General features: G+C 38.5%; 1 long non-coding RNA gene across 1 annotated transcript; it reads left to right on the top strand.

The window, feature by feature from the left end:
* Positions 1 to 3,066: 3,066 nt before the first annotated feature.
* LOC121397891 lies at positions 3,067 to 8,277 on the top strand. Its single transcript, XR_005964013.1, has 3 exons — positions 3,067 to 3,150; positions 3,866 to 4,036; positions 8,126 to 8,277. It is a non-coding gene; the product is annotated as an uncharacterized LOC121397891 (long non-coding RNA).
* The last annotated feature ends 2,891 nt before the right edge of the window (positions 8,278 to 11,168 follow it).

The raw sequence follows: 11,168 nt of genomic DNA, 5'->3' as shown, positions 1-11,168 counted from the left end.
TCCCTCCCCCTTCCTGGGTCCTGAACTGCTGCACATTTACATAATCACTCAGCAGTCAGCCCAGCCAATGCTTTCTATAGGTCAGTTGTCTTACTCACTGACCTATAGGAGACGATACAATAGGCGCGCCTCCCTGTTTGAGAGCCTGCAGCCAACATCGGGACTGGTGCTGTGTGACCATGCACGGATCAATTAACCCTCTCAGCCTGGATCCTAACAGATTTGCACAAAGAGGGATCAGTAAAGCAGCTGAGCATAGCAGGCAAGTTGAAGACTGACAAAACTGTAAGAACTTGTACCTGTAATTGGCAGCAAGGGGAAAATGCTCAAAATAGGAGATGTCTGCCTGATTTTTTATAATATAACTCTGTCATTAAAATAGAAAGAAATGTACAAGAGTCCATTGAATTGCCCTAATTTTAATAGAATAGTTACCTAATTCAGCACATGCTAGCAGTGATTGTGTACATCATCCTGTTAAATGTGGTAGAACTACAGCTCTCAGATTTAGCGGGTATTCCAACCTCTAATTCATTATTTAATCATTCTGCTTCCAACCACAATGAATTATCTGTAAAACCATTTGGAGGAACTGGAATATCGGTTAATGTTGGCCACCCATAATTAGAGAGTTGTAGTTCAACCAAATAAGGTATACCTTATTACTTCCTTATTAGGTATGATGTGTTGGTCAGACGCAAAAAGTTATTGTCTCTATCAGCCAGAGGGTCTTTAGGGAGAGTGTATTGCCTGCAGATAGAGATTTTTAGTTGTTTTGACTTCACTGAATTGAATTTCAAGTCGCAGCATTTTATAGCAGCATCTGAGGACCTGATCCTGAATAGCTAATCTATTTACTGCACTTAATAGCCCACTTTCCAAAGAATGTTTACAATAATGTCTTGTTTATATAGCCACTTATGCAGGGTGTTGATAAAGGCTTAATGGTTTAAAGCAGTGATCCGCAACCAGTAGCTCGTGAGTAATATGTTGCTCTCCAACCCCTTGGATGTTGCTCCCAGTGGCCTCAAAGCAGGAGATTATTTTTGAATTCCAGGCTTAGAGGCAAGTTTTGATTGTATAAAAACCAGGTGCACTGCCAAACAAAGCCTCATTGGGGCTACTAAATGGCCAATCACATCACTTATTTGGCACCCCAGGAACATTTTTCATGCTAGCGTTGCTCCCCAACTCCTTGTACTTCTGAATGTTGCTCACGGAATCAAAAGGTTGGGGATCCCTGGTTTAAACGATGCAGCAGGTAATTACCATACCATTGCTCACAATGGTTTCAAACTCTCTTGGTTTTTGGTGAACTTATGCTTTATGGTGACCTTGTTATATTCAGAGAAATTCCACATATAGAAAAAACGTATCTGCCATAAAGCTTTGCAGGGTCCAATAACTGCTCAATAACTTGAGCTTGGAAGCCATGGGTTACCTTTCCTGAGAAATCCTGGTGCATTTTATTGAATATGGTGTTTTGTGTATAGCATTTGTTTCCATTTAAAACCTGTATATTCTGCTCGCACGTGGGCTGCTTAGATGTTTTTGCCAGGGCTGCTTTTAACTCCCAGTCCGGCCCTGGGCTGATGTATTCCTAAATATATTCAGTGTTGCAGCATATTTAACTGCCACAACAGAGACTGCACTTGGACCTTGGTGAAAGGGAGTCTTCCAAATAGTATCTCACACTTGGCTGGAAAGTCACACACATTTATTTTGTATCACATATGTGCCTGTCTGGCATTTCACATTAATGGACTCCAATAATGATATATTGCACCAGGTTTAGTCTGTTTGTGTAAATAATGTTTTAGTGCCTTTGAGTTTAATGATTTATGTATTTTTGCGCTTCTTTATATACTGCCTCAATCTTGCCTCTCCTGATATACAATATTACCCACACATTAACCTATTGACAAAGGACAGGGATGCCCAACCTTTTTTACCCCTGAGCCACATTCAGATGCAAAAGGAGCTGGGGTGACGAATAAGGGCCGTGATTGGCTATTTGGTAGCCCCTATGTTGACGGTCAACTTACAAGAGGTTCTGTTTAGCAGTACACCTGGTTTTTATGCAACTCAACTTGCCTTCAAGCCTGGAATTCAAAAATAAGCTCCTGCTTTGAGGACACTGGGAGCAACATCCAAAGGGTTAGGGAGCAACATGTTACTCACGAGCTACTGGTTGGGGATCATTGAAATTGAGGAACAGGAGAGGTACAGACTACAGTGTAAGGGTGCAGAGGGCATTCCCGTCCTTGTTACCTGCCCCATTCTTCCGACTAACTCCCATTTCTGAATGGCAGATCAGGGGATGGTGGGTGGGAAGCATTTGTGCTGCTGAATTCATCTGCCAGTCTGAGACCTACAGAAATTTGGGATTAATGGAAGGCAGTGAGCCATGTGATAAATGCCAACACGTCCGACTGCACAAAGTACGTAAACTAAGAGAATTCCATAAGCGAGTACTCTGAAGCGATAATACTGAATGCTGAAAGTTGCCTAAAGTATTCAGAAGAAATAGTCCTGTAGAAGGGATCTGTGCATTTGTGTTAGTTAGAGAAGTCAATATTAGTGTTTGAGTTATGAGGATGGTTCCCTAGTGTTTAATCCGTAGCAATGCTCTTAGATAAAGTTATTTTGTTAACAATTATTTTGTGTGCAATAATTTACCCAGTGAGTTAATTCTTTTAGTTATTTTTGGATTATACTAGATAGGAGTGTACCTAGTACCCACTGTCTCCCCACACCACAGTGGAGACACCCAGGTTTATCAGGTGCCATTCGGTGGACACTGTACTGAAGCCAAGGAATAGTTGGAGAGCACAGGATTTTTTCGTTCTGTCCAAATTCGAATAATGTTCTTTAAATGTGAAGTGTTGCGACCACAGATCAGTTATATAATTAAATGGAGGGAAACAAAATCCATGGGGCACTTGGCCAAAAAAGAGCGCCTGAAAACAATGCACATGGTTGGAATTAATGTTCTTTTCAGGAAACATCTCCAGTTAGTTCCAAGGAGGGGCTACAGTGGCTGCCCAATAGATTGTTTCTTACTCTTCCAGAGGAAATGAATAAAGACTTTCGTTTCCCTGCTAAAATCAAGAGAGGAAGGAGCTACGCAGCAGTGTTTTGTGAAGGGAGGTAAGAGCCATGTCTACGCCTGTTATGAAACTGAGAATTTAATTTGGTATTTTCATAGTTATAGGTAGGGAAGCAGAAAAATATACAATATATTAAAGAGAATATTAAAAAAAACATTTGGCTACACTGATGTATTTTCAGCTCCTATCTTCTTTATTGTAGATGGGAGCCAATACTCTACCCAATATTCAAGGGCTAACCAGTTCTTTCTTGGGCTTTCATGACTTCACTTATGTTGGTGTTGGTATCGCCCTGTTACAGTTGTTTCCTAAATTCCGGCAGGACCCTATATATCACTGTCTATAACAGCTCCTGGCTTTGTGAACTATTATATAAACTCAGTGTTTATAGATGACAATAATCTTTAAGGGAAGTTCCATTATGTAACACTAGTTGGGCGGCTGCAGATGGAACACAAGGGTTTCTGTTATCACAATTAGTCCCTTTTATTATAGTGCCATGATTCTATTGCCTGTGTCTCATCTAAGGTTTCTTACCTTTTCAGTCTGATTGTTCAATCAGTCACAACCCCGTTCGGCAGTACAGAGTCTATCTCTGCCCATAGACATAAAGCAATATATCAGGGCTATATCAGAAAGTCTCATGAAATGATTCTGCAGTGCAGCAATAAACAATGATGATATTTTTGAGACATACAGACTAACTTTACTCTTATTACATAATCATGTTATTAATACCAGTATCCCTGCAATAGAACTTCCCCTGAGGTTCCGACCAAAGAATAAAACCCTGAAGTCGGCAGTGGGAAGTCCCAAGGCGCCATGCAGGTATCAATGGTCGATTTACTTTCCAAAGTGGATTCAGGAAGATGCGTGGGCATCGAAATATCCAACAAGACCAGATCTGTTACTTTATCCTCTCCAAGGTAAAGCCTCTGCCCTAATATATCCTAAAGCCTTAGGGGCAGATTCACTAATGAGCAAACTCTCACCAGCGACCACTTCACACCCATCGCAAAACTTTGCCAGGTGCAAATACAGGACGAATACGCTAATTCACTGAAATGCAAAGTTTTGTCCCGGGCATCGAATGCTGGAGACTTTTCGCTAGCGTTACTTCGGCAGTACGAGCATTTCATAGTGAAGATGCGTTATTATTTATTTGTGCCTAGAGAAACTTCACTAGTCATCTGGCGCTTAGGTCAATTTGCATAGGGCGGGAAATGTAAAGTTGTACGGACGTCTTTATTATAAATTTTGCTGCAAATGGTTTAAGATACCGGTTTTTATTACACAAGTCCAGGGAACCTTAATAAAGACAAGAGAGTTAATATAATGCCCTACACATGAGCCCACTGTAAAATTAATGTTCCATATGTTATGAAATGTCTGGAAAGAAAACACTTACCCAAAAAAAGGAAAAGTCACCATTGTTTTTTGAACTTTGATGCATTTTCGGCACACAGGATATGATGTAAGTGAAGATTTAGCCTCTTTTAAGCACTTCGCCTGGTCTGAGGTGGAGAAGGCAACTCTGGTGAAAGAGGTAACGTTAAGTAAAATCAGCATTTTAGTGAATTTGCGCAGTAACGTCCGTTCGCCAGAGTGTGAATGATCGATAGCGACAGTCTGTTTCGCTAGTGAATTGGCGCCTGTTAGTAAATTGGAGGTGTCCCTGCGGGGGCTCACGCTAGCGAATAATCTCTAGCGTTAGCCACTTTGCTCCTTAGTAAATCTGCCCCTTAGACTTTTATAACTATAGCTATGACCTGAGTAACATTATTAAACTTTATGGAGACTAGGGACGCACCGAATCCGCTATTTTGGATTCGGCCGAATCCTTTGCTAAAGATTCGGCGAATACCAAACCAAATCTTAGGGGTGGGAAGGGGAAAACATTTTTTACTTCCTCGTTTTGTGACAAAAAGTCATGCAATTCCCTTCCTTAGGATTTGGTTAATCTGAATCCTGCTGAAAAAGACCAAATCCTGGCAGAATCCCGGATTCGGTGCATTCCTAATGGAGACTAGTTGTCGAAACTGTGGGATACCGAATCCTATATAATAAAGTTGAAGTGTCTCTGCGTCCAGTCCCTGTGTCCATGGGATTGCGCTACTGCGCATGTGCCCCACGGACCATCTCTGGCGGCCCGTTCTAGCGCCCGTTAATGAAACTGATATTTCTAATATCCAAGAAAAATTGGAACCAATTAAGAATATAAGAGAGTATAAAGAACAGGCAAAAAATATGCAAGTAAAATTAGTCAGAACAGAAAAAGAAATCCTGGAAAGAAAAAGATCTAAATTTTGGCGTGATAAAAAATAGACCGAATAGAGAAATTTTGAAAAAAGAAACTAAGCAAAGGATTTTTGAAACAGACAGAAGACCTGACAGATTTTGTCCTAATTTAAGAAGACCTTCCTACAACCCACCCAGAATTACTTCCCTAGATCTAACCAATATAGGGGAAATAATTATCACTCAGCACACACTCCTCCATATAAAAAACAATCGAATGAGATCAGAAATAACCATTGGGATTTTACAGAAAGGAGGATGAGAGACAAAGAAAAGAGGTCACAGATGGACGAAAGTTTGAGAATAGGCACACCCAACAAGAAACGCAAAACGTTAGGCATCGAAAACAAGGAAAGAGGGGTGGGCGAAAAATCAATAAATTTAGAGATGCCCGACAGAAGAAAGATGTGGATCCCCATATAGGAATTTATAACCTAATGAACAAATCGCTTGAACCCAACCAAATAAAAGTTCTAAGCAAAGGACAGAAATTCACACCCACTAACTAGTTAAATAAATTTCAAACCTATACAGACACTCATAAGTTCATCCGGAAGTTAAGCCTCAAAAAATTTTTTGCAAAGAATTCACACAGTATTGATTTGCCCATTCCTAATTATACACATACAACACTCAAACCGAAATCAGATTTTAACCCTACATTTGCCAACAGCCACTTCATCAACACCTTCAGAGAATTAGTACTTAAAGATTTGGATAATTTGGAAGAAAAAACGTTACAAAGACAAAACCTAACTTTGGCAGAACGTAGAGCGCTTAAAGATTTAAAAAGTGATAAAACCATAGTAATTAAACCTGCTGACAAAGGAGCTGGAATAGTAATTATGACCAGAGAAAACTACATAGGGGAAATCAATAGACAACTATCTGATTCAACCACATATAAGAAGTTAAAGACCAATCCAACGACTGAATACAAACAGGATCTAAATAAAATGTTAGAGACCGCCAGAACAACAGGGATCCTATCTAAGAATGAATTTACCTATTTAAATGTCCTCCATCCTAAAATTCCGGTAATCTACACTCTACCGAAAATACATAAAAATCAGACCAATCCACCGGGCCGTCCAATAATATCTGAATGTGGCTCTCTAACATCCAATTTATCCGAATATATAGATATCTTTCTACAAAAGCACGTGACAAAACTGCCTTCATACCTTAGGGATACCGTTCAAACAATTGATTTTATAAATAATACACCGTGTTTGGATGGGTATATTATAGGAACCTGTGATGTGACCTCTCTGTATACTGTTATAGATCATAACCAGGGATTAAAAGCAATACGACATTTTTTAGAGGAAGATTTGACTATCAAAATTGAACAAAAATAATTTTTACTCAAAGGTATCAATTTTATTTTGAATAAAAAAAAATTCTGATTCGAAGGGAATTATTTCCTACAAATCAAGGGGACAGAAATGGGAACTAGATTCGCTCCTAGTTATGCCAATTTATTCATGGGATATTGGGAAAAATATAATATTACTCCCCTACTTAATCCAAATATTGGATTAATAGCGTGGAAACGCTATATAGATTATTGCTTATTTATCTGGAAAGGTCCAGAACAGTCTCTAAAAACTTTCCTTAGTAATATAAATCAAAATGAATATAATTTTAATTTCACTAGTGAATACAGCGCACAGAGTGTAAATTTTCTTGATTTGACAATATCAATAGATAATAGCAGGTTCGTGACTAGTCTGTACCGTAAGCCTACCGACTGTAATGGCTTTATCCTTAATTCCAGTTGTCATCATAGAAAATGGTTGGAAAACATCCCCCTCAGCCAATTTAATAGAGTCAAAAGAAACTGTAGTAAAATAAGTGATTATGAAAAAGAATGTAACATACTATATAATCAATTTAAAGAGAAAGGATATAGAAAAGAAACTGTGGATAAAGCCAAGATGATATGCGACATGAAAGATGGAAATGAAATATTAAAACAGAATTATAAAAAACAAGAAACACACAAGATAACTCTATTCAATTCATTACAACATTTAACAATTCTAATAAAAATATGGAACAAATAATAAAGAAACATTGGCATATTTTAAAAAACGGTAAAGATTTATCTGGATTTTTAACTGAAAACCCTAAGGAAATATACAGGAGATCGCAAACTATAAAACAAACGCTGGTACCAAGTTGTTTACCTTTTAATGAAGGAAAAAATAATACATTTCTTAGTACTGGGAAAAACGGATTTTATTCATGTGGAAATTGTAAGAAAATTGTTTAAATTTAAGTCTAATGTGACAAATGAAGAACTTGATATAAAAGATACAATTACCTGTAACAGTAAAAATGTCATATATTTGTTACAATGTCCCTGTAAGTTACAATACGTAGGGAGAACTACTAGAAATGTAAAGACTAGAATATGAGAACATGTAAATAATATACACAAAGGGATGACCACTCATAGCGTTCCAGCGCATTTTAAAACCCACCACAATTCGGATCCCACACTACTTACCTTTATGGGAATATCCCTAAAAAAGAACCATTGGCGAAACATTCTGGATACACAAATTGAAGACGCTGACCCCTAACGGTCTTAACATCGATATTGATATAAAATGTTTTTAAAAGATTGATTGTTTTAAATGATTATTTATATTATATTTTATTTAATGCACAATTTAACTGAACGAATTTGATTTCCATTTTTAATTGAGGGAACCACCCACAGAGGGGATAAAAAACCTTCCGTGAAGCAGTATGGGAAATTAGCCCCTGAGGAAGTATCATTGGATACGAAACGCGTTGGGACTTTCACTGTGTAATTAAAGTATTTTATTGGAATAAATTGAATTTCTATTAAGGCAAATACGTGCCCTGAATATTCTTTCCGAAGTGTCCTTTGAGTTAAACTATCCTGTAGAGAAACTGAGGACATCACGAATCGTACCCAAACACGATCCCAAACCACGAGGGAGAGAACGCCGACATTGAGAACTCGAGGAAACGTCTGACCGCTGTCTGAAAGAAAAGGCCGCATTCCTGTCAGCGCAGTCAGAAGCGCAAGTGAATCAGCTTTGAAAAGGCCGGCTTGGAAGGAACCGTTGCTAGCGGCGAGTGCACTGACCTGTACGCCAGCCTTACATCGGCACCAGCTAAGCGCAATATCGGCTAATCCCCTAAACAAAAAGTGACGGTACTACACTATCCTGCACTTTCATCCAACAGGCACATGACTGACTGGTAATAGACGCGTCTAACCTTTCTATTTGCGACACGATCTCTTCTCAAGTGTGAGTAGACCTGATGTAAAATAGCAGCTCCGTGTACAAAGGATATTACACCATAGAGGCTTTGTCTTCTCTTCCTATAGGAACCTCCATTGTATTTCCAGCGCACCTTTCATCCCCTTTTGAACAATTGTGACTGTAGTTGGAATAACAAAATATCTTTGATGCACGTCAATTTCAACGTCCGCGACAATTATCATACGCCCACCTATTTGGTCAATGGGTCGCCCGAATAATTTTGATGCACAACAATTTTTATGTGTGCGACTATTCTTACGCACACCAACATTTTTTTTGATGCAGCGGATTTTTCGCCAGTGAATTTTGGCCACAGTTTCGCAAATTTCTTCGCTGGTGGCGAAACACAGAAATTCGCCACAAATGTAATTAATTTAAGCAGCAAATGATTGTTCATCAATTAAGTCTGTTAAATCCCAATGTGTTTTGTTATGTCACTGTGCCATATAGAGTAAGCTCTTGGATGTGCTCTTTATATCAATTGAAATGGGCGGGGGAAGAAAATCAATTATGACAGAAATCATTCCCATTGGATAAATATAATATCAGTCAATTGGAAACCATAGGAAATGACACCAATGAAAGTAGAGATCAGGGGTTCAGTTTATTTTAATCATAAGTCCCAAATACTGGAGAGAGGGCAAACAAATGTTGTAAATGAGACAAGCACCCTCAGTAAGAAATCGAAGATTTGAAAATGAAAATGAGCCTCCCTGTTAAGTCACAAACAACATGCCATTAGCAGACCTAAATGAAACTAAAAGTAAACCTGGATATTTAAAAGAATCACACAGTCTTTTGGGGGAGTCTAAATTTTACAAGAAATTAAGTTGTGATCCGACAAAAAAGTTTTGTTCTTCATTTGAAACACTCATTCACAATGGTTTCACTATTGGTGTTAAATCCAAAATGGAAATGGAATATATTTTGAGCACTAAATGTAAAACCCCATATTTTTACTACTTACGAAAAATACACTCGAATACTACCAAACCTCCTGTAGACCTATTATTGCAGGGAAAGGATTCCATCACTGCCAACCATTCACATTATGTTAATATTCACCTTCAGAAACACGTCATTTACTTACATCTGTATATCAAAGGTTCACATCATATCTTATGTTCTCTTTATGCTATCCCATGGGAAGATCATTTTATTTGGGCTACTGTTGATTCCCAATCACTATATACTAGTGATGTGCGGGGCAGCCCAATACCCGCGGGTCAGTCGTGTTGTGGTCAAACTCGCACCCCCATTTATGGGTGGCCAGCTTACACTGCTCACCCCGCCCCTTTGTGACATCATTGGCAGGGTGGGGGTGCAAGTCTATAAAAGGAACCCGGAAGTTAGGCTTGGGCGGGCGCGGGTGGAGGGAGGGCGGATATCGGGTGGGTGAGGGCCGGGAAAAACCCGACCCGCACATCACTACTATATACAAATATTCAACATAGTTTGGGTATTAGAGCGGAGGAATATTTTTTAAGTAATGATCCCTAAATGCCTAAAATGCAATGTGATTTTATTTTAGATTATATTCAGTTTATGCTCACTCACAATTACTTGGATTTTCTCAATAATCTATATTTACAAATGTTTGGAACAGAAATGGGGACCAGGTTCAAACCTAATTATGCCAACTTGTTCCTCGGTTATTGGGAAGATACCTACATCTGGAGTGTGAAGCAGATCCTATATAAACGCAATATTGATGATGATATTATTATTATTTGGAGGGGCTCTCTGGATTCTCTTCAGAATTTTCTTGATTATATGAATAGGAATACCATCGTTGGGATTACATTTACATCAGTGATGGACACTACTGAAATTACCTTCTTGGACTTGATTCTTGAAGATAAAAATGGGAGAATTACTAGTTACACCCATTTCAAAGAAGTGTCAGTGACTGGATATTTAAACAGGTATAATAACCATCACCCTAAATGGCTCAGGAACATCCCTTTTAAGCAACTTTTGAGGTTAAGGAGAAATTGTATTTCACTTCTCGACTATAAGAAGAAAGCTGATCGACTTAAAAAACTTTATTGAAAAGGACTATGATCACTGGTTAATTGATGTGCTTTGGAGATTGATAGAAACATACTTCTGGGTTTAGAGCCCAGCGCTAAACCAATCCCATTACTAATATTACTAAAAAGGCTGGGAATATAAATAAAATAGACACAAGTACCTATAGAGAAAATATCCCTCAAGCAAAGAAATATAACAGTAAAGGGAATACCATCCCTTGTACCACATATAATCCTGTATATAAAGCTATTATACACTCCTTTGAGAAACACTGGAATGTATTACAGTCTGATCCTTATTTACAATTATGTTTGAATTCCACACCAAGAGTTTCTTTTAAGAAAGCTCGGAGTTAGAATATATTGGCCCCTGTTAAACTACCGCAATATACGATAATGTACCTGCAAATATCCCTACC

Source organism: Xenopus laevis, chromosome 9_10L (assembly GCF_017654675.1).
Source record: "Xenopus laevis strain J_2021 chromosome 9_10L, Xenopus_laevis_v10.1, whole genome shotgun sequence".
NCBI lineage: Eukaryota > Metazoa > Chordata > Amphibia > Anura > Pipidae > Xenopus > Xenopus laevis.
Note: the sequence above shows the minus strand (reverse complement) of the source record. Positions and strands in the feature narration are given on the sequence as shown.